General features: G+C 33.8%; 1 long non-coding RNA gene across 1 annotated transcript in view; it reads left to right on the top strand.

The window, feature by feature from the left end:
- LOC129463855 (uncharacterized) overlaps positions 1-21,833 on the top strand; it is a 170,857-nt gene extending 149,024 nt beyond the window's left edge. The window contains exons 2-3 of the long non-coding RNA XR_008651310.1: positions 20,121-20,168; positions 21,752-21,833. This is a non-coding gene — a long non-coding RNA (uncharacterized lncRNA). The remainder of the gene's footprint in view (positions 1-20,120; positions 20,169-21,751) is intronic.
- The last annotated feature ends 3,987 nt before the right edge of the window (positions 21,834-25,820 follow it).

Genomic DNA, 25,820 nt, shown 5'->3' with positions numbered 1-25,820 from the left:
AGGAAAAAATACGAATCTCTAAAAGCCCATCTCAAGGAAGCATAGATCTATGAATTATTTGACAAAGAATTCAAAATAATCAACTCAAAGAAGCTCAATGTACTAGAAAAGAATACAGATAGACAACTAAATCGAACCAGGAAAACAACGAAAACACAATGAGGGCATCAACTAGGACATAGAAACTATATTAAAAATAAAATCAAACAGAAATTCTGGCACCCAAGGATACAATAACTAAATTTATAAATTCACTAGAAGGAATCAACAGCAGACTTCCAAGCAAAAGAAAGAATTAGAAAGTTCAAAGTCAGATCATTTGAAATGATCGACTCAGAGGAACAAAATGAAAAAAGAACAAAGGAAAGTGAAAGAAGGCTAAGGATTTTATGGGACACCAGCAAGAGCCTCAGGAGGAAAAAAAAAAAGAGGGAGAGAATGAGGCAAAGAGCTTATTTGAAGAAATAATGGCCAAAAACTTTCCAAATCTGAGGAAGGAAATGTGAACATGAATTCAAGAACCTCAAAGGACTGAGACTAAAGTGAAATCAAAGATGCTCACAACAAGACCTATTATAATCAAGCTGTCAAACAGATTTATTACCAAACTAAGAATTTTGTCAGTAGCAATAGAAAAGTGACTTGTCAGGTACAAAGGAGCTTCCATAAGTGGAATGTGTGGTAATATCCTTAAAGTACTAAAAGAAAAAAATACTTTAAACCAAGAACACTTTATCTTGTAAAACTTTCAAAAATAAAGGAGAAATAAATACATTCCAAAAGTTGAGGGAGTTCATCCCCACTAGAATTGCCTTATAAGAATAGCTAAAAAGAGTGCTTCAACTTGAAGCATCAAAGAATGATAGACAGTAAAATGAAAGCATACAATAATATACGGGTCTCTGGCAAAAGTAAATATACATACAAATACAATTTTCTATACGTCTACAATAATGATGCATAAAACACTTGTAATTCAAGTATAAAGGATAAAAGCATAAGAATAACTAAATATAAATGTATATTAATGATACAAATATTAGAAAGATGTAATTTGTAGCATCAAAACATAAAATAGAGGAGAGATGTAAAGCAGTTTTTATATGTAATTCAATTTATTATCAGTTTAAAATAAATATTTATAATTATAAGATGATTTATTTAATCTTCATGATAATCAATAGGAAAATACCTATAGAAATGCCTGAGAGAAAATTGGAAAGGCATCAAAGGATGTCACTAAGAAAAAAATTAATGAAACACAAATCAGCAAAAGAGGAAAAGACAGACAAAATAACCACAAGATCTAGAGAAAAAAATAAGGAAATTGCAATTGTACATTTTCTCTTATTAATAATTACTGTTTAAAAAATAAACTCTTCATTCAAAAGACATGATGGCTGAATAAATTAAAAAATAAGATCTAAATATATGCTGTCTACAAGATACTAGCTTTAGATATAAGAACATACATAGGCTGAGGATAGAAAGATGGAAAAAAATGTTCCATGGAAATACTAACCAAAAGAGAGCAGAAGTGGTGATACTTATGCTAGAAAAGATAGACTTTAAGTCAAGAACTGTCACATTAGACAAAGAAGGTCATTATATAGTATACAAGGTCAAGTCAATAAGAAGATATAATGATTATAAATATATATGTACATAACAGCAAGCAGTCAAATATATAAAACAAACATTTACACCACTGAAAGGAGAAATAAGTGGTAACACAGAAATAGTAGACAATTTCAACACTTTCTATAATGGATAGATTCACCGGACCAAAAAAAAAATCAGTTAAGTAGAAGATTTGAACAACACTATAGACCAACCAGACCCAATAGACATATACAGAACACTCTACCCCACTACAGCAGAATACACATTCTTCTAAAGTGCTCATAAAACATCCTGAAGAAAAATTACACGTTAACCACATCACAAAGCTTAACAAATTTAAGAAGTTTGAAATCATCTTAAGTATACTTTGTGACCATAAGTAACTCAAATTAGAAGAACAATAGCAAAAGGAAAACTTTAAAATGTACAAATATGTCAAAATTAAGCAAAACATTATTGAAAAAACAATGGACATAGGAGAAATAATAAGAGAAGTAACAGATGAGAGCTGAAAATAAAAATCTAACACACTTATGGGATGCAGCAAAAGTAGTATTAATGGAGGAGTTGGTAGTGATAAATGCCTATATTTAAAAATAAGGCTGGTATGAGATGGCATACCATTGTAGTTCTGATGAGCATTTTTTTAAATACGCTTGTTGGACACATGTATGTCTTATTTCCAGAATTGTCTACTTACGTCCTTTGTGCGTTTTTAGTGAGGTTATTTGTTTTTTGCTGGTTGAATTTTTTAAGTTCCTTATAGATTATATATATTAGACCTCCCTCATATGAGGGAATATTTGTGAATATTTCTTCCCAGTTGTCTGTTTACTCTGTTGATAGTTTATTTTGCTGTGAAGCAGCTCTTTAGTTTAATTAGGTCCCACTGGTCAACTTTGTTTTGGTTACAATTGCTTTTGGGAACTTAGTCATAAGTTATTTACCAGGAGTCATGTCTGGAGTGGTATTTCCTATGTTTTCTTCTAGAATTTTTATAGCTTTAGATCTTATATTTAAGCCTTTAATCCATCATGCATTAATTTTTGTATATGGTAACAAATGGCGTGCAGTTTCATTCTTCTGCATAAAGCTAGCTAGTTATTCCAGCATCATTTATTAAATACGGAGTCATTTCCCCATTAATTATTGTCAACTTTGCCAAAGATCAGATGATTTTAGGTGTATGGCTTTATTTCCAGGTCCTCTACCTTGTTCCATTAGTTTATGTTTTCATTTTTGTACCCAGTACTATGCTGTTCTTGTTACTGTAACCTTGCGGTATAATTTGAATTCAGGTAGGGTAATGCCTCAGGCATTGTTCTTTTTTCTTAAGATTGCTTTGGTTATTTCACTTTTTTTGTGGGTTTCCATATGAATTTTAGAATAGTTTGAGATACTATCTCATGCAAGTCAGAATGATTAATATCAAATGTCAAAACACAACAGATGTTGGCGAGGTTGCAAAGAAAATGAAATGTGTATACACTGTTGATGGGAATATAAATTAGTTCAACCACTGTTGAAAGCAGTTTTGAGATTTCTCAAAGAACTTAAAACAGAACTACTATTTGACCCAGCAATCCCATTACTGGGTATATACCCAAAGAAAAAGAAATTGCTCTACCAAAAAGACAAATGAACTCGAATGTTTACTGCAGCACTATTTACAATAGCAAAGAGATGAAATCAACCTTGATGCCCATCAATGGTGGACTAGATAAAGATAATATAGCTCATATACACCATGGAATACTACAAAGCCATAAAAAAGAATGAAATTATGTTCTTTGCAGCAACATAGATGAAGGTTGAGGCCACTATCCTAACTAAATTAATGCAGTAACAGGAAACCAAACACCACGTGTTATCCATTATAAGCGGGAACTAAATATTGAGTACACCTGAACATAAAGATAAGGACAATAGACGTTGGGGACTATTAGAGAGGGAGAGAAGGAGGGTGGGGTGAAGTTTAAAAATCTACCTATCAGGTGCTAAGCTCATCACCTAGGTGATGTGATCAATTGTTCACCAAACCTCAGCAACATGCAATTTACTCATGTAACAAACCTGCACATGTATCCCCTGAACTTAAAAGTTGGAAAGAAAAAAATAATAAGTGGAAAGAACTAAAGTCAAAAACCTATGTTTATAATTCAAGGAACTAGAAAAATAAGAATAGACTAAACCAAAGTAAGCAGAAGTAAGAGGGTGATACAAATTAGGAAATAACGAAGCAAGCAAAGAAAACCAAGTATAAAAAATTAACAGAAATATAAATTTGGTTTTGAAAAGATCAACAAAATCAACATACCCTTATCTAAATTGACTAGGGAAAAAAGGAGAAAAAATTTAAACAACAAAAACCAGATATGAAAGAGCAAACATTACACCAGATCTCACAGAAAGAAAAAGCATTATAAGAGACTGCTAGGGACAATTATATGCTAAATTTGATAACCTAGAAGAAATGGATAAATTTATAGAAACATACAACATATCAATCCTCAATCATGAAAAATAAAAAAAAATTGAACAAACCTAATTAATAATGAGACTTAATTGGTAAAAACAAAAACCTCTCATCAAAGAAAAGCCCAAGACAAGGGATAATTCTACCAAACATTTGAAGAAGAATTAATGCCAATATTTAAAGCCCTCTGTATTAGTCAGGGTTCTCTAGAAGGACAGAACTAACAGGATCTATGTATATATAAAAGGGAGTTTACTAAGGAGAATTGACTCACACGGTCACAAGGTGAAGTCCCATGATAGGCTGACTGCAAGTTGAGGAGCAAGGAAGCCAGTAATGGCTCAGTCTGAGACCCAAAACCTCAAAAGTAGGGAAGCCGACAGTAGACCCTTCAGTCTGTGGTGGAAGGCTTGAGAGCCCCTGGCAAACCACCGGTGTAAGTCCAACAGTCCAAAAGCTAAAGAGCTTGAAGTTTGATGTTCATGGGCAGGAAGCAGTATGGGAGAAAGACGACGGGGAAGACTCAGCAAGTCAGATTCTTCCACCTTCTTTTGTCTGCTTTTCCTAGCTGCTCTGGCAAACTGGATGGTGCCCAACCACACTGTGAGTGGGTCTTCCTGAGGGTGGGTCTTCCTTTCCCTGTCCACTGACTCAAATGTTAATCTCTTCTGGCAGATACACCCAGAAACAATACTTTGCATTCTTCCATCCAATAAAGTTGATACTTAATATTAATCATCACATCCACCAAAATAAATAAGTAAATAAATAAATAAATAAATAAATAAATAAATAGAATGCTTTACATTTATTCTATGAGGCCAGTCTTACTTTGATACCAAAATCAGACAATGGAAGGGGGCCAGAGATGGCGGACTAGAGACAGCTAATGTGCATCACTGTTGTAGAGAGGAAAGATCTGAGAAACTATGTTAGGATCCATCAAGGCGGCAGGGGAACACAGAGAAGAGAGAGGAGCAAAGTTGGACACCAGCCTGTCTGTGCTCAGCACAGAGCCAGAAAAACTTCTCCAACATGGGAAAGGGTGAGTGAGTGAGAGACCCCAGGGATTCACGCTTTCTACAGAGAATGGGAGAATCAACCCGGCCCCCCACCACACTTTTGGACTGAGGCAGAGAGCCACCTGGACATTTTGCAGGGCAAATCCTGAGTCCAAGCGGACCTCCACAAAGCTTGGGCCCCAGAGCAGACCAGCACTGGTGCCACAGCCCCCATAGAGGCTGCAGTTGCAGTGCTCGGGAAAACTAACATTGCTTCACCACCACTTGTTAGCCAGGGCTCTGCACCAGCTTCCAGACCAGCTGTCTTGCTTTGGCCCAAACTTGGCCTGCCATCCCTTCCACCCCTGCCACTAGTAACCAACAGGCAACTCTACCTAGAGCCATTGGCCCAGCAGTCCCACTTTTGTGTAAACTCATCTGGAGAGCACAGTCTCTCGTAGTAATGGGAAACATCCTGATGTCAGAGCAAGAGACCCCACCCACCCCTGCCACTGGCAGTCAGGTGGTAGGTGCCTGCTAGAGCCTCTGACCCAATGGCCCAACTTCTGTGTGAACTCAGCAGGAGAGTGTAGCTTCCTGTTGACACAGGAAACACCCAGACAACAGAGCAAGAGACCACACCCACCTCCACCACTGGTATCCAGGCAGGCAATGCCTGCTGGAGCTTCTAGCCCAGCAGCTTTTCTTCTACACAAATCCAGCTGGAGAATAGAGAGTCCTGTTGTCCAAGGAAACACCAGGATGGCAGGGGGTATGACCTAATAGCCAAGCAGGCAATACCTGCTAGAGCTCCCAGCCCAGTGGTCCTATGTGTGCCTGAATTTGCCAAGGGGTGCAGCCTACTCTTTCCCTGGAAACACAGAGGACGGACATGGCAGTCTCACCCAACCAGATCCCCAGGTTGTTTTCCATAATTAACCTGATAAAGCTGACAAACACAGTACAAGTATTTCATAACACACTTGCAAGTATTAACAGCAGAATAGACAAAGCCAAGGAGAGCATCTCAGAGCTGGAAGGTCCTTTGCAGGAAAATGGATGGAACTAGAGGCCACCATCCTTAGCAAACTAACACAGAAGCAGGAAACCTAATACCACAGGTTCTCACTTATAAGTGGGAGCTAAATAAAGAGAACACATGGACAGAAAGAGGGGAACAACGGACACGGGGGCTTACCTGAGGATGATAGGTGAGAGGAGAAAGAGGTTCAGAAACAAACAAAAGAAACTGCTGGGTGTTATGCTTAGTAACTGGGTGATGATATAATCTGCACACCAAATTCCTGAGTCACAAGTTTACCTATATAAGAAACCTGCACACGTACCCCTGAACCTAAGACAAAATTAAAACATTTTTTAAATTAGATGATTTCACAAGAAAAGAATACTAAAGATCGATATCCTTAGATAAATATTAATGCAAAAATCCTCACCAAACACTAGCAAACCAAATTTAACAACACATTAAAAGGATTATTCATTATAACCAAGTGGGATTTATTTATAAAATGCAAAGATGTTTCAGTATACCGAAATCAATCAGTAAAATACACATTAAAATAATGAAGAATATAACCACATTATATTTTCAATTGATTCAGAAAAAGCATTTGGCAAAGTTCAAAAGTGTTTCATAATAAAAACATTCAATGAAGTAGAAACAGAGGGAAATTACATCAATATAATAAAAGCCAAAATATGTTCACATCTAAAGTTATTCTCAATGGTAAAAACTATTTACCTCTAAGATCAGAAACAATAAATGTATGTCTAATCTCACTATTTCTATTCAACATAGTAGTAGAAGTCTCAACCACAGCAATCATGCAAGAAAAAGAAATAAAAGTCATCTAAATAAGAAAGAAAGAAGTAGAATTATCTCTGTTTGCTAATTACATAATTCTGTGTGTAGAAAACCCCCTTTCAGTGGAATACCATAAGAGCTAATAAATGTAGCTGTTTCAGTATACAAAGTCAATATGTGTAAATTAGTTTTTGTACATACACTTAGAACGAATAAGCCAAGAAGAAAATTTGATATTTACCATAGCATCAAAAAAATTAAAAACAAATGTATCAAAGGAGGTGAAAGACTTCTATACTTAAAGCTACAAAGCACTGCTGAAAGAAATTAAAGAAACACAAATAAATGGAAAGAAATCTTGTGTTCACAGATTGGAAGATCTAATATTGTCAAATGTCCATACCCAACCAGAGATGCAATACAATTTCTAGCAAATTCCTAATGCATTTATTTTAGAAATTTTTAAAATCCTAAAATTCATGTAAAACCACAAAGGACCCCAAACAGCTAGAAAGAGCCAAAAAAAAAAAAAAATCTTGAGCAAAAACAAAGTTGAAGGCTTTTATACTTTGTGACTTCAAAAAATATTACAAAGCTATATTTACCAAATAGTTTGGTAATGACATAAAGACAGGCATGTAGACCAATGCCATACAGAACAGAGAGCCCCAAAATAAACCTTTGTGTGTATGGTCAAATGGTCTTCAGCTAAAATGCCAACGTTATATAATGGGAAAATGATCATCTCTCTTCAACGAATGATGTTGGAAGAATTGTATTTCTACATATAAAATAATGAATGTATTTCTACATATAAAATAATATATGTATTTCTACACATAAAATAAAATAATGTATAACATATACAATAATGATGTTGGAAGAACTGTATTTCTACATGTAAAATAAATTGGACCTTTGCCTTAGATTATACATAAGAATTAATACAAAATAGATGAAAGAAGTAAACATGTGACCCAGTCCCATAAAACCCTTAGAAAAAACATAAGGTAAAAAGCCTCACGATATTGGATTTGGCATGATTTCCTGCATATGATACCAAAAGCACAGACAACAAAACCAAACATAGACAAATGGATTTACATCAAGCTAAAAACAATTATTTTTACAGTGAATAAAACCATTAACACAGTGAAAAAGTGACTCACAGAATGGGAAAAATTGCTTGAAAACTGTATATCTGATAAAGAGTTGATACCTAGTTAATAACTACATATATTCTACAACTCAAGAACAACAAAAATTCAAATAAAAAAAGGAGAACTTGAAAAGACATTCCCTTTAAAAATATACAAGGCCGAGCATGGTAGCTCACGCCTGTAATCCCAGCACTTTGGGAGGCTGAGGCAGGCGGATCACCTGAGGTCAGGAGTTCGAGACCAGCCTGGCCAACATGGTGAAACCCTGTCTCTACTAAAAACACAAAAATTAGCCGGGCATAGTGGCAGGCACCTGTAATCCCAGCTACTCGAGAGGCTGAGTCAGGAGAATCACTTGAACCCAGGAGGTGGAGGTTGCAGTGAGCTGAGATCATGCCATTGCACTCCAGCCTGGGGGACAAGAGCAAGACTTCATCTCAAAGAAAAAAAAAAGATATACAAATGGCATACATTATATGAAAAAATGCCCAACATAAGTAATTACTATAGCAATACAAACCAAACCACAAAAGATTACTTCATGCTCCTTATGATGGGCACTATCTAAAAAACAAAAACTTACAAGTGTTGGCAAGGATGTGGAGAATTTGGAATATGTGGGCACTTTGGGTGAGAATATAAAACAGTACAACCACTATGGAAAACAGTACAAACATTCAGCAAAAGTTTAAAAATAGAATTACCACATAATTTTGCAATCCCACTTTTGAGTATATATCCAAAAGAATTGAAAGCAGAATCTCAAATAAATGTTTGCAAACCCATATTCATTGTAGCATTATTCACGATAGCCAAGAGGTAGACAACCAAAATGCCCATCAACAGATGAATGGATAAAGCAAATGTAATATACATATACTATGCAATATTATTTAGCCTTCCAAGAGAACTCATTCCCGTTATACGCTACAATGTGGATGAAACTTGAGGATATTATGCCGTATGAAATAAGCTAGTAACAAAAAAGACAAATACTGCATGTTATACTTCTATATGGTATCTAAAATCATCAAAGTCTTAGAAACAGGCTGGGAGAATTTTTAAAGGGGAGTTGTTGAATATATATAGAGTCTCAGTACTGCAAGATAAAAAAGAACAGAACAGTTTCCTTCAGATTGTTCTTAATTATATAGACTGAAATTGTGAATTGTATTCAAAATTATAAAATGTTTGGGCGTGATTTTTATGAATCATGGAATATATTTTGCTACATATGCCAACAATTTTAGCTTCCAGATTTCATTGAACACATAAAAATCAGTCATAAATGCACTTAATGTGTACTGAAAAATAAAATATTCTGAAAATATAGGTTAAATTTATTTAAACAGAAAGTGTATTTAATTAAACAGCATTCTTATAAAGTTTGGCATTGTGATTTCACTGCCATATTATTCCCTAGAATTTCTATGAACAGTAATTTCGTTGAGTTTGGAGGTGATACTAATTTAAAAGATGGTATCAGTATTGCTAATAGTAATATTACTATTGGTGAGAATGTAATCTCACTATTGGTGAGAATGTAATCTTTACCAAATAAAACTAGACTAAAATAAATTTTATTTATTTTAGAATAGGAACAATTGACAAAAATTTATCTTAAAAGAAAGACAGCAAGATGCTGAATAAAATAAAACCAAATGGAATACCTAAATTTAAATAAATTTCCCATGAATAGGAAATTATTCTATGAATGTAGAGAAGAAATGAGGAGAAAACAGACATAGAATTTTTCTTTCTTTTTTTTTTTTTTTGAGACGGAGTCTCACTCTGTCGCCCAGGCTGGAGTGTAGTGGCACAATCTCAGCTCACTGCAAGCTCTGCCTCCCGGGTTCATGCCATTCTCCTGCCTCAGCCTCCCGAGTAGCTGGTACTACAGGTGCCTGCCATCACGCCCCGCTAATTTTTTTGTATTTTTAGTAGAGACGGGGTTTCACCTAGCATTTTTAAGATATAGACTTATTTTCTTTTTTTATAAGATGATAGAAACTCTTTACCATTTTCTATCTTCTTTATATTTTCTATGTAAATGAGTTTATGTGATAAGATATTGTTGATTTGTTGTTGCTTTTTTCATATATTTGCTAAACCCAAAAAAGGGAGAGAATATATTTGAGTGAAAGACACTACGTTTTTAAGTTGCAATTTCAATTCTGTACTGACACAGAACGAACCTGAAAGGTTTAGAGTGAATATACGAAGATTAAAACAGAAACCAAAAGAACACTATACCAAAGACATTTATTTTGTTTTTGACTCCTCCCTTAGCAGTAATCCTGGTTTAGGCCTGTGGTCTTGGAATTATTGCTTCTCTGGTGTTCTTTTATTCTTTAAAATGTCTCAATTTAGACAATAAATTATATAGTCAGTCTATTTATAAATCCTTTAACATACAAATTACGTTTGCTGCAAAGTTTTTAACTCTGTGTTTGTGTTAGAATGTGAGTGTGTGGTTGGAGTGTGAGTGTTTGTGAGTATGGGTAGAACTGTGACTCAGGATTAATATCACATTGTATAATGCAAGTAAGAATCAGTAATGTACAGACTGGTTAAGATACAGCATAAATATAGTCACTATATTTAATAACAATGTCTTGAATACTTGAAAATCTTTAAGAGGATAGATAAGTGTTCTTCCCACAAATAATAGTATGTGAGGTTATGTTTATGTTATTTAACTCAGTTTAGCCATTTCACAATATATAGATATTTCAAAGTGACATATTGTACATAATATGCACAATTTTTACTTAAACGTTCAAAAGAAGACAAATGGCCAAGCATATGAAATAATATTCAACATCACTATCATTAGAGAAATGCAAATTAAAAACACAATGAGATAGTATCCTACCCGTCAGAATGGCTATTAGTAAAAAGTTAAAAAATGACAGATATTGCCAGAATGTGGAGAAAAAGGAACTCTAATCCACTACTGGTGAGAATATAAATTGAGATAACCTCTATGGAAAACAGAATGGAGATTTCTCAAAGAACTCAAAATATTAGGTTGCTGCAAAAGTAATTGCGGTTTTTGCCATCGAAAGTAATGGCAAAAACCGAAATTGCTTTTGCTCCACCGTAAGAGACCTACCATTCAATCTAGTGGGTATCTACCCATAAGAAAATAAGTCATTCCAACTGAAAGATAACTGCACTCATATGTTTATTGTAGCACTACTCACAAAAGCAAAGATGCGAAAGGAAGCCAAGTGTCCATCAACAGATAATTAGATAAAATATGGTGTATATACACAATGGAATGATATTAAGCCGTAAAAAACAATAGAATCATGTATTTTGCAGCAATACGTTTGGAACTGGAGGCCATTATCTTAAGTGAGACTCAAACACAGGAAGAGAAATACCGCATGCTTTCACTTATAAGTGGGAGCTAAATAATGTGTATACATGAACATAGACTGTGGAATGATAGACAACGAAGACTCAAAGGGTTAGGGGAGGTGAGAGAGAGATGAGTGATGGAAATTATTTAATGGGTACAAGGCACATTATTTGGGTGATGGATACACTAAATGCCTAGACATCACCACTGCACAATATATCCATGCAACAAAATTGCACTTGAGACCCTTACATTTATACAAATTTTGAAAAGTTTATATATCCAGTTATATAAATATATCAGTCAACGAAACCTGTCTCAAATCAAAAGCAGCCTCAGGACCTTTTCAGTAATCTATACCTAAAGAATTCCAAGGAGATTTAGTCCAAATGAGGGAGCGTCAAAAACAAACAAAAAAGAAAAAAATAATTCCAAGGGAAATATCACCACAATCCGAAAGCCCACACATGCCATTCCACATAAAAGTAGCAAAACATTAGTTTTGTTCTTTAACAAAACTGAATTAAAACGAAACTCAACTAATTAAACTAAAATTGCACATCTCTATAACTCTGTCCTTACAATATGCAAATATTTGTAAGAATCTTCGTAATAAAATGGGAGAATAGTACTTTCCCATACAGATCGTGGTAAGTCCTTAATAATAGAGATGAAACTAACTTGTGAAATTATATAAATCACAATAAAGGGGAGAATGCCATGTAGTTATTTTTCTGTGTGTGACACATATAAAACTGCTCTTCTAACCTATTTCTGAATCAGATTAATGATTCTTAATTACATTAAGTCTACTATTTTCCTCAGAAGCTCATGTATTTTTTGTTTGTAAGGTTATTTTTTGTTTTGTTTGTTAATTTTAATTCATGTTTGGGTTCTGTGATAATGGTTTACCCCTATTTATAAGGCAAATCCATCCACTAGGAATGGCTGTGTTCATTATTTCTTTTCTTGCAAAATATTTTTAAGTGTGTCTTATTTGTATCCCAGTAATATAATTTTTATTTATCAAAAATTCATAGGCACAGAATAGAAGATGAATCAAAGTCATAAATGTTTGAAAAATTAAATAGTAAAATATATTAGTTTTTCACAGATGATCTCTTGGAAACCCTTCTTATATCTTCTATAAACTTATCTTCTACAAATTGATTGGCTATAAGTTTCTCACATGTTGCCAAGAACATTTGGTGACTCAGAATATATTTAGTGTTCAATATCATGACTGATCTATCTGGGACTCCTGGACTAAAATAAAAGATAGGAGAAAAAAATACTTCAAAGAAAACTTAAGTTCTTTTCTCTATTTTATTGATTTATTTTTGCAAACTACTATCTTATGTTATGGGAAATAGAAAATTTTCAAAATTTCACCAGGAAAATGAATCAGAACTTTGATCTGAGTTCCAAAGCTTGTTCTCATTTAGAATGTCTCTGTAACTTCATCTATCCCATCATTTACATGTGCTCAGATTAAAAACCTTTGTGATAGGCATTAATACTCTTCAAGAATGGTCTGATTCTCTTTGATGCACATCTTAAAATTTTTTTTGCAACTGATTTTACGTTAGGTGTTGTCATGAAACTCACTTTGGACAATGGAATATGAGTGATAATGGCCAGTACTCAATTTATCATCCTCCACCAATCTCTCTCTCTTTTTTTAATCAGCCAAACAGAACAGACAAGTTCTCAATAGTGGCTGCTCCATCTGCCTGGGTCTGAGAGTAAAGGTAATACAAAGTAGAATGCCCAGCCAGCTTGAAATTGACAGATGTTTATATAAAAATTGAACCTTTATTTTTTAAGTTAATGAGTTTGTTTTTATTATTGATATTACCACGGCATAACCTTATGTATCATGATGTATCATGTGTGAATCATCAATCTACACATTCCATCAGTGAAAAATACTTGGGAAGAGGATGGGAGGGCGGCAAGCGTTAAAAAAAAAAAAAAAAACTACCTACTGGGTACTATGCTCACTACTCAGGTGATCCAATTAATCATACTCCAAACCTCAGCATCACAAAATATACTCAAGTGATATGATTTGGATCTGTGTTCCCACCAAATCTCCTGTTGAATCGTAGTCCCAATGTTGAAATTGGGTCTGGAGAGAGGGTTTGAGTGATGGGGGCAGATCCCTCATTGCTTGCTGTCCTCCTAAAAGTGAGTGAGTTCTTGTAAGATCTGGTTACTGAAAAGTGTGTGGCACTTCCCCCACACTCTCTTCTTGCTCCTGACATGTGATTTGCATCCTCCTGCTTTGACTTCCAACATGACTAAAAGCTCCCTGAGGCCTTCCCAGAAGCCAAGCAGATGCCAGTGTCATGCTTGTGTTGCCTGCAGAACCAGGAGCCAGTTAAACCTCTTTTCTTTATAAATTACTCAGTCTCAAGTAATTCTTTATAGCAATACAAGAATAGCCTAACATACTAGGTAAAAAATCCTGCACATGTACCCCCTGAATCTAAATAAAAGTTAAAATTATTTATTAAAAAATACCTTATGATACCTCTTTGGCCTTATATTTATTTTTATATATTTAATATCTAAGTTTTATTAAAATACAGGCTTCAGGCAGTCAGACACCACCCTAACTCTTTGTTCACCACTATTTCATCACTACCTATAGAGAGCTAATACAGGGTAAACAATAATTAAGTATTGTTAAATAATCTGGCTTAATTTGTAAAAATGACTAAAGAATTATTTGTTTAGGACCTTGTGAATTCAATATTTGTTGCTGTTAACAGACATGCAAATAAGATTATTCATAGAGTAATAGCATGTAGGGTCAGTAGACAGAACTAGTGATAAATCTAATGTTTTTGGAACAGGTGGGATTGACAAAGTATATGCTTCACACCTGATAAACTGAATAAATTAAGTGTAAAATAATGTTTCTTTGGATCAAATGCATATATTGTTAAATCTTAAATGTATTGCCTACTACCTGTATACATTTCTACACTGTCTTCTAACATTTTCTTTATTCCTTCAGTCTAAAAATAAAAGAGCCTACAAAACACCTAGAACATATTGTCTTTTGAATGAAGTAGAATTATTTGGGATAAAGTAGAATAACCATTCTTGGCCTCATATCACTTGATTCGATACCTTAAGTTCTCTTCTAATTTCCTATGTAAATATTTTTTGCCTTATATGTAAAATAATGCAGCTGAATGATAAACAATGTGATCTCTAGAGCCACATGTTGTGGGTCAAATAGTAGTGCCAAGCCACCAAGTCTTTGAGCAAATTTATTACCCCAATAATCCTGTACCTCACCTGTATGGAGGTAAAATGTCATTTATCATTGTGTCAAATAATGTAAACTAGATAAAATGCTGAGTAAAATAGTTTGCATAAAGTCAGTTCTCATAAAAATGAGATCCCAAGCTTGGCCCAAAAGAAATTCATAGTTTAATAAGAAAGAAGATATGTAAATCTTTAAAATACAATATCAGTTCAGATAAAGATAGGCAAAGATGAAATGAATACAGAGTAGTGTTTACTTACTTACCTAGATAATGTTGGAAAATCAGCAAGGAGGTGATACTTAAGCAGAAACTTGAAGAAAAATCATGACTTGAACAAGTGAAGAAATAAGCAAAATCATACAGAACATAATTCAAAGGGAATAAGGTATAATGAAGCACAGTTTCTAACTAAGTGAATGACGGTGGTATTTACAGAAATGAAATTCTCAATTAAATGCTGCACTCAAGTAGACATCCGGTGAGTGTGGCCTTGAAACTGATATTCGTGAATAGAAAAGTTTTAACTATATTGTTTCTAAAACGATGGTAACTGAGTATCTAGAAAAAGAAAATATCACTAGGGTTAAAAATTACTATGGTTCAGCTGGGCGCGGTGGCTCACGCCTGTAATCCCAGCACTTTGGGAGGCCGAGGCAGGCGCATCACGAGGTCAGGAGATTGAAACCATCCTGGCTAACACGGTGAAACCCCATCTCTACTAAAAATACAAAATAAAAATTAGCCGGGCATGGCAGCGGGCACCTGTAGTCCCAGCTACTCAGGAGGCTGAGGCAGGAGAATGGCGTGAACCCGGGAGGCGGAGCTTTCAGTGAGCCAAGACCGTGCCACTGCGCTCCAGCCTGGGTGACAGAGTGACTCCGTAAAAAAAAAAAAAAAAAAAAAAAAAAAATTACTATGGTTTATGAAAAATACGTCAAAGAAAAAAGCTATTTCCAATTTTATGACAGGGTCCATTGGTTGAAAACCAGGGCCTTATTACAGAAAAAAAAAAAAAAAAAGCTGTTTCTGGACCTGAGAAAACAATTTCCTCATTATTAATAAATTAATTAGGCCTGGAGAAAACTCTCTATTGGTATGCCTTTTGACCGTTGTTTTGTTGTTGTCGTTTGTAGCTTCCCACTCAATAATATTATCAATAAGCTAAATGGAATATACTGGTCAATTTTGCTTGATGTATAGATTTGAGAAGGATAGCAATGTATGATGGATTACAAAATTTAAAATGTTAATAAACAGGACTACTTGAAACTATAAGGTAAATTTTAAAAGAAACAGATGCAAAAAATTACATTGAATTAAAAAAATCACCACGTAAGTACAAAGCCTTCATCTTAAGGAGACTCCTTCATATTCTGGAATACATTTTTTCGGTGAGAATTACAGTCAATACTTAAAGCAAGAAACAGTTTGTGATTTAATATATTTGAGAACTCTTAGGAAACACAAAATTAAATAAATGTACATATTAAATGAAGTCTCAAATTTACTTTTGATAATATCAACTGTAAATCTATATAGGGGAATGACATTAAGTAAAAGTTAAAAATCATTTGAAGTTTGAAATCTTCCTTTCACAATGAAGCATTTTCTGGGATCAATTTTTTTGTTTCAAAGCTTAACCATTGCTGGAACTGTAGAAAGTGATTGAAATTTTTAGTCAAAGAGATCCTACTAAGGGTAAATTTGCACACATTAAACTGATCATAGTGAGTACCTTATAACTGGTCCCTGATATTAATGCATAAATAATTTTAATTATTTTTGAATGCTGTTTAATATTTATATTCTTATATTTTACTTTGTTTATTCACTTATTAGTTATACCAGGGATATATTGATATACAAGGAATATAATAGTGAATAAGATAGATGCTCTTTCTTCAGTGAATTTGCAATCTAGTAGATAAAGGTACTAAGTAAACATGATAATTTTGGATTGTATTATATATATTTAAGGAAATATTTAGAATAATGTAGTACAAAATATTTAGCTTGTTCTTTTAGGGAAAATACTCTGGCAAATCTCCTCAAGGAAACACAATTTGAGCTGTTAATTAAAATAGAAACAATAAATGAATGAAAGTAGATAAAATGAAAAAAAAAGGTTTAGAAAGAAATATGAGTGCAATTGATGAAGAAACAATATACCTTCCATGGACACATTATAATTTTTGTCTTACTAAGGAGGGAGAAAATTGTAAAGTTATTATATATCTTTTATTTGAATACAAAATAAAAAATTGTTTTATTTTTAACTTCTCTTCCATGCCTTAATACTTAGTGAAAATTCATCTTGTATTTTAACATTGTACATACATTTTAATTATTCAGGTTTATCTGTGAGTTTTTATATTGCTTATATTTCAGCAATTTATTTTTTATTTTAGTAGGAAATTGGTAGAAGTTAAAGCAACAGGTGTTAATAAGATACTACTTAAACTAGAAGTCACTTTTAAACTTTGATTAAAGTTACACATTAATCATAATACTTTAGGAATCTGGACTCAACAGTAGAGTTCTGGTTGCATTCAGGGCAGAAAATTTGGGAACAAAAATACTAGCTCTTAAAGTTTTTTGATATACATGTGTAAGTAAGAAAATAGAGGCTCACTGTAAAACATTGAATCTGTTAAAATGAAGAGAAGGAATTTGTCTTAAGCTCTTAATTGTACTTGAAGCTCATTTAAATAAAGCAGTTTCTTCAATTGTATGCAGCAGTACTTAGTAAATATAAGATTATTGTTTTACTGATTCAAATGTTTATAATCTCAATAGATAATAACAATTGAATATTAAATAATTGAAGTCACAGAGAACAGAGAATGAAAAAGGTCACTAGAGGCAAAAGAAATTAACTCAGATAAGATAATAAAATTACATTTTGTGCACAAATCTTGGTTTCTAATACCCTTCCTCAATATAAACAACCAAAGCTCCCTAGATAAATAAATGATTATAGTTCTGGAGCAAGATATATACAGCAGAAATCTGAGGCATCACATGCTGCCAGAAAGAAGTGTTAAAAACAATCAAACAAATAAACCAAACAACTCTCAGAGATGAGGGTTAGAGCAAAGGAACACAGGAGCCAACTGAGAGGATTTACAAAGTTGAAATATTTTGCGGAACAAGGTAATAGCCTAATGTACAAAATACCCATGCATCCATGTCCATACTGATATAAATAGCTGATTAAATAAATAAATAGAGGACACGAGACAAATCTCTCTTGCAGAAGATTTCTGAATAACATATGCAGGTATTCTGCTCTCAAGAAGGTGGTACATAACTACCACTCTTAAGTGTGGCCTGCAGTTGTTATCTTCTCTGTAAACAGTGCCATATAAAAAGAGGGAGAAATATAGCTTTCTAGTGGAGAAACCTGATAAATATAATAAATTATGTTGATTGTATATACCCTTGAGATAATATGATGTGATGAGAATGACACTTTTTGTCTGCAGTCTTCCTTCCAAATATCTGTAATTCCAGTTCAATCATGTGAAAATAATAGCAGCAAGAGGCAGACAAATTCCTAGGCAGACAAGGGCTAGTCCCTGGTGAGACTTGACCTTCAAACCAAAGACAATTTAAAGCCTGAAGCCTGAAAACTGAACTGCCCTTCTCTGTAGAGTCCACCACTGGAATGAGAACTTCCTCGACGCCTTTTAACCAGTCAAATAGTGCTTTTTCCAAGCCTGCCCATGGACCCATCAGCATAAACTCTCCCATTCTGAGCCCATAAAAACCTTGACTCAGCCACATCTTGGGTTACCTGCTTTCTGATCCCCCTCTCTCACAGAGGGCTATCCACTTTGGGTCCCTTCTCATGTGGAGAGCTCTTACGTCTGTCACTCAATAAAACACTTCTTCACTTTGCTCCCTCTCTGGTGTCCAAGCACCTCATTCCTCTTGGATGTGGGACAAGAACCTGGAACCCTCTGAACAGCCTGTGCAAAAAGAGCTGTAACACTGTAATCCTCTCTCCCACTCAATGAGCAACTTGGGAGAAAAAGCCACTGGGTGCCACATGCTCCCATTCACCAAGCTTTGGGAGGTGGGACTAAAGGAGTTATGACACATCCCTGTCCTTTGAAGCTGCAGGCAGAAGGAATGAACATAGGCTGTAACACTTCTCTGGGGCTCAGACCTTCAGACTCCCTGAACAAAAGCTGTAACACCCGTTGGGGCCCCACAGTTACTGGCATCTCCGAGTTTTTGGGCACCACTGTGTCCCCCCCAGTCCAGACGCCAATACTCAAGGTAGACAGAAGATGTTCATGGCGGCACACCTGGACTGGGGCTGAGAACTGAGGCCTGATGGGCATGGGATCCGGGCAGGTAGCACGAGCTGAGCACAGCCTGCCCAGCCGAGTGGGCAGAGCAAGCCCAGTGGGCCTGAGCAAAGCTCCGGAAGAGGTCCTGGGGGCTGCAGAGATTTCTGACTGGCAAAGAGGCACCAAAAGTATCCTGTGCCAAAAACACATCCGAAAAAATTTCAGTTAAGGAATATACTATAAAATAGTGACCAGTACTCATCAAAAGTGTTAAGTTTAACAAAACCAATGAAAGTTGAGGAACTGTCACAGCCAAGAGAATCCTAAGCACACATGACATCTAAACTGTAATGTGACATCCCAGATGGAATTTCGAAATAAATAAACAAAAAAACAAAGGTATGTAGAAACTATGGAAAACTGATTATAGCTTTTAGCTAATCAGTTGTCAATTGTGATAAATGTACCAAACTAATGGAAGATGTTTATAATAAGGGAAAATGGGTGTAGGAGTTATGGAAACTCTCTGTACTAGCTTCATAAATTATCTGTATATATAAGCCTTCCAAAATTTTTTAAAAGTTTATTTAAAAATATACTTAATATGGTTTTCAACAAGGTAATAATTTTAAAACACACTTGTAAGATACATAAAAAATAAGCATTTTATAATGAAAAGCAAGTTGACTTTTAAAAGTATAAACAAATTGGAAATTGAGGGAAATTTTTTTAATGCGAAGTCAAAAGATTTTAGTCTTAAACTCAAGAAGCAGATTTTCTTTTTACTAATTAAATGTCCTAAAGATTAAGCACAAAATTACAAGAGTTGTTAAAAACCTGTAAGTGGTTTAGAAAAACAGCTATAAAATTTACTCTTTTCATAAAAAGAGAGAAGAACAAAATTATTGGATAATTTGTAATAAGACAAACAATAGAGTGGTGGTTTTTGTTTCTTTTTTTATAAAATTGATGAGAATTACTGCTAAAAACAATTTGTGTTAAGCTATTTATTTAAAATTCAATAATCTACTTGAAACTTTTATCATCACTAAAGTCCTATCTCTCTTAATTCTCTGTATCACTCAGAACCAAATCTCAGTTCCAGACCCTGTATGGCAATAGGTGCTGTTAGAGGTAAGAAGAAAAAAATGACTGTAATTTAAAACAATGAATTTTGACAGAAGCAGCATTCAGAAAATTTCTATCCCAAAGATATAATTTTAATATGCTGGAAGTATGAATGGAAAACAGATAATGAGTCAATAAAAGAATTAATATTAAACAATGTATTTTATCTGGTAAACTCAACTTCCTGAAATGAGTTATTCCTTTAATTATCAGAAAAAAACTAAAAGCATTTGTCCATGTTTGCTTTATTCTTTTGTCGGTGAGCCCAATTCATGGAGTCACAGAGAAATTAAGTAATCTTTCCAAGGTCATGCAATTACTTTGTGCAGTGTCTTTGCTGCTTGTTTTCTTTGTTACTATACCAAGTTGCTTTTCATTAATTTATTAGTCCAAAATCAAGTACCGAATGCATAAGATGTCCACCATCCCCTGTAAAAATACAAATAAGAAAAAGAAAACAAAAATGGAACTCTTTTGCTTCATAAAGTTTCTAATGTCTTATTATTTTTTCTCATTCTAATTTCTAATAAAACTTTTCTGGTCTTTTAGCTGTGTTTAATTCCCACGGGTTATAGATTATTTTATTTTGCATGTGTTTTATGTACTTTTTTCAACTATTTCATATCTGCTAATGTGAAGGATACATATTTTTGCAAAACTTGATAACTTGCAAGCAATGTTTAAATATAAATGCCACTGTCTCACATATTAGAATATTTCAGCCAATTAGTTGTCCATTTTTACTCAGTTGACTGGCCTCATAATTATTCATTGCCATGATAACACTCTGTGTCTTTGCCTGCTGTTGCCAAAAGACAAAGTCTCTTGAGTGCTATTTTAAAGGAATTTACCTTTTAGTTAAAGAATGTGAGAGAGCACTAGATCCTCCATATTATATCTAATATTTTTTAAATTTAATTTTTAATTTTTGTAGGTAATAGGTGTATATATTTATGAGATATATAAGATATTTTGATATAGACATATAATATGTAATAATTACATTTAGATAAATGGGGCATCAAGCATTTAGCCTTTCTTTGTGTTACAAACATCTCAATTATACCCTTTTTTTAATTATTATTATTATTATTATTATTATTTTGAGACAGAGTCTCACTCTGTCACCCAGGCTGGACTGCAGTGGTGTGGTCTCAGCTCACTGCAACCTTTGCATCCAAGTTCAAGTGATTCTCCTGCCTCAGCCTCTTGAGCAACTGGTATTATAGGCCTGCACCACCACACCCAGGCTAATTTTTTTTATTTTTAGTAGAGACGGGGTTTCAGCATGTTGGCCAGGCTGGTTTTGAACTCCTGGTCTCAAGCAATCCTCCTGCTTCGGCCTCCCAAATTGCTGAAATTGCAGGCGTGAGCCACCGTGCCTGTCCCACTTAGTTATTTTTAAATGTACAATAAATTTTTGTTGACTGTATTTACCCTGTTGAGATCCTACTCATTCTGTCTAATGTATTTTTGTATCCACTAACAATCCCCACTCCCCCAACCTCCATCCCCCACTAGCCTTCTCAGCCTCTTATAATCATCATTCTATTCTCCATCTCTATTAATTCAATTGTTTTTATTTTTAGATCTCACAAATGAATGAGAACATGCAGTTTGCCTTTCTGTGCCTGGCTTATTTCATTTAACACCATATCCTTCAGTCCCATCCACGTTGTTTCACCACTTTTTATAAACACTAAGAGGTTTTCAGTTACATTATGAAAAGAAGCTATGTTAAATTCCTTGTCGTAATGCTTTTCTATAACAGTTTTCATAGGCAATCTTTAAAATTCTGCTATTACCTAATGTATTAATTGCTCATTTTAAGTGCATGTATTCGTTTTAATATATTTATTTATGAAATGTCACTCAAGAAACAAAGCACTGAGAAAATTAAATTTATCAGCCCATCATCAATTTTAAATGTTTTAAAGTATAGTGCAAGATTCATGTTTAGTTTCCAAGGTATCACTTTACTACAAGCAATTTTTTTAAATCTACATATTCAATTCATAGTAATGTTTTTGAAACAAAGTACATAATTCAGTATTTCATTATATTTCACAAAGTCTGAGATGAAACAAATTATCTTTTAATATATGTGCATTCATACATGAACTTCGGTTGTGAATAATTTTCAGCATGCATGGATTTACTATATGCCAAATTTCCAAAATATTTATCGATATTCAGCATTTAAGAAGTAAAAAGGCTCTCCTTATTAGATACATTTTCCCTGCTGTTTGCATTCTAATCATATGCAAATAAGTTGTTACATTTATTTCCCTTTGATGGTGCATTTGTTCATTAAGCTTTAACACATTGTCTGTGTTATTCACCACAAAGAATTTAGTTTCTCTGTTTAATCAAAAGTTGGAGGGTCCTAGGATACCTGTTTTTTTATGTTGCTTTTTACATCTCATTAACTTCTTCTAATTGACACTGGTAGTCATTGTATACTTTTTGTGGTGCTATTGCCATGAAACAAATTATTCTACCCCTCATGACTGCTCTGGCAGCTTCCCACAAAACACCCCGGCTAGTTTCTTGGTTTTTATTGATATTAATTTATTCTGAAATAGTCTTCATCTGTTGCACAAATGCTGCAGTTTTAATTAGAGAGTTGTTAAATCGCCATACTTCAGATCTCCTATAATTTAGTATATCACCAGAGACATTGACACCAGGAAATTACTAAGAAAAGATAGATTTTCAATAGCAGATGGTTGCATGCTTCAACATACCTCATATTTTTTTCATACTCAAGTAGTCAGGCTTCAATAAAATGTTAATAAAATAAACCAAGTTGCATACCTATTTTTTATAGTTTATTTCTCAGGCAATATGAAATTACTTAAAGTAATAACATATCCAAAATATTATTTTGCACCTTGCCTTTTTTAAAAAAAATTTTCAGCATATTGTGAAAATTATTACAATGTGAGAAGGTTTTTTTCTATTCGGGGCGAGGAAGCTGCATAGTATTATATCATTTTGATACACTGTAATTCATTTAGTTCATATTTGAAAATTGCAATTAAGGTGATTTCAATGCTCTGAGAATGTCTTTGAACTGGGGAATGGGGGATGAGTTTCAAATTAATTTTTAAAATTAATATGTTTGGACTTTTCACATTAATTTTTTTGGGGTCTAGGAATTTATGCTTTCAGTATCAAATTTAATATTGTGGAATAAATTCATTGATGGGTTGGATTTTATTGTATATTTCTTTTATTTTAGTTGAACAGTACACAAGATTATATTCAAGGAATACAACAACCTGAAGATGTGTTCCATCATATTCCACTTTTTTCAAGTTGTGAAATGTACTGAATATGTGGAACGCTCAAAAGATATGTAACAGATAAATGTATTCTCTTTATATATATATGTATATATGTATAGATATATAGTTGATGTTAACATTTTGCCACATTTGCTACAGTACTGTAATTTTCAAAGAATAAATTGTAACAGATACAGCTATGAACAGACCTATCACTCCCCTTTATTTTTCCATTACAAGTTACTATTATTCTGAAGTGTAAGTTTTTCCTTCTAATTAACATTAGTTCTTTATAAATACAAAAATTATGTCTCCAGTATGTTCTACTGTTTACTGTGTTGTAAAATTTATAACACTTCTATTATACTGTATTATATTTTATAGCCTTTTTATAAATTTCATTTATTGTTCAAAATTATTATGAAATAAAACTCATATTGATACATGTATATATACACCACTGATTTAAAAATTATGTATCATAAAAGGAACATGTTAATAACTGCTATGTTTCATCATATACTAAGGACTTTTTTTCTAGCACTTTTTCTTTTAAGAATACAGAAAGCACTTTTATGTGTATCCTTATATATGCGTGAGAGTTTCTCCATTGTGCAGTTATCAGATGTAAAATTAATAGATCATGTAAGATAACTATCTTCAAATTTTCTAGGAATTGCCAAATGGCTAAGTAGGCGTAACAGTTGACATTCTCAACAGTAATCACCAACAATTAATGTCACAATTCATTATTTTTTCCAGTCTCTTGGATGTAAAACTTGAATTTCATTCTTTTAGAATTTCCATTTCCCTAATTATTTGAGATTTTATTATTTTATGCATGATTTCATAACTGTATTAGTACTTTGGAATTCAAATTTAAAATCACCTCCTCCAATTTAGTGTCTATATTTCAGATGGTTGTGGTTTTCTTTTTTTTTTTTTTTTTTTTGTTCTTTTTCGAGATACAGTCTTGCTCTGCTGCGCAGGCTGGAAGGCAGTGGCGCAATCTTGGCTCACTGCAACCTCCACCCATGAGGTCCTAGTGATGCTCAGGCCTCAGCCTTCCGAGTAGTTGGGATTAGAGGCACATGCCACTGTGTCCAGCAGGTTTTCTTGATTATTCAAAATGCTACAGTCTATACCATAGTTAGTATTTTTGTGATTGAAATTTTTTCGAACACATTGACTCAGTCAAAGGTTTGTCTTGAACATTCTTTATAGTATTGCTATATAGGGCCAGACAAGGTGGCTCACACCTGTAATCCCAGCACTTTGGGAAGCCCAGGCAGGTGGATTGCCTGAGGTCAGGAGTTCGATACCAGCCTGGTCAACATGGTGAAACCCCATCTCTACTAAAAATACAAAAATTAGCCAGGTGTGGTGGTGGGCACCTATAATCCCAGCTGCTTGGGAGGCTGAGGCAGGAGAATTGCTTGAACCTGGGAAGTGGAGGTTGCAATGAGCTGAGCTTGTGCCACTGCACTCCAGCTTGGGTGACAGAGAGAGACTCTGTCTCAAAAATAAATAAAATAAAATAAAATAAAATAAAATAAAATAAAATAAAATAAAATAAAATAAAAATAAAAAAATAAAAAAATAAATAATATTGCTATATAGAATGAATTAAGATGTGCATTTTCCTTTAACTGCCTGATATTTGTGTATGGTTTAGGGCATATATATTTCAATTAATGGAGTACATGGTCTCTATTTCTGTTGAATTGATTTTATTGTTTATATTTCCATTTTAATATATTAGCATTTTTATCCATCTGACATGTGGTCTCTCTCTATATATATTCTTATTATGATTGCCATTTGACCTGAAACTATTTATTAAGAACTATTTATTAAAAGTCAACCTTTCTCCACTGATATCTTATGTACCAAGTTAATAAGGGTCTGTCCCCTGTCTGTGTCTTCCATGTCTTTGGTATAGGCTGTATCACTAAACCAACGGAACACATACAAATTACTAAATAATTATAGCATGTTATCTGTGTGCACATCACACATTTATTGCTTTTAATTTTCAAAATTATCCTGGCCTTTTTGGAAAATATACTCACGTGGAATTAAAAAAACGTTTGCGAAGAACCCTGTAGAATCCTTATGAAAGATTATATTGTTATTCTAAAAACATATGAATGAAGCTGCCATATTTAATATATTGAATTTCTTTTTACAAATATAGAATGTTCTGTACTTACTCCTACCATACAGTGTGTCTTATTATGTGCTATTTTAAATTGGATCCCATAAAATATAAGTATTTGATTATTTACTCATGTATAGAACTCATTAAATGTTGTTCATTCATATTGCACCTAGAAACCCTGCTGGATTCTCTTAGACATTCTAATCC

The sequence above is a fragment of the Symphalangus syndactylus genome, chromosome 15 (assembly GCF_028878055.3).
Source record: "Symphalangus syndactylus isolate Jambi chromosome 15, NHGRI_mSymSyn1-v2.1_pri, whole genome shotgun sequence".
Classification (NCBI taxonomy): Eukaryota; Metazoa; Chordata; class Mammalia; order Primates; family Hylobatidae; genus Symphalangus; species Symphalangus syndactylus.
Note: the sequence above shows the minus strand (reverse complement) of the source record. Positions and strands in the feature narration are given on the sequence as shown.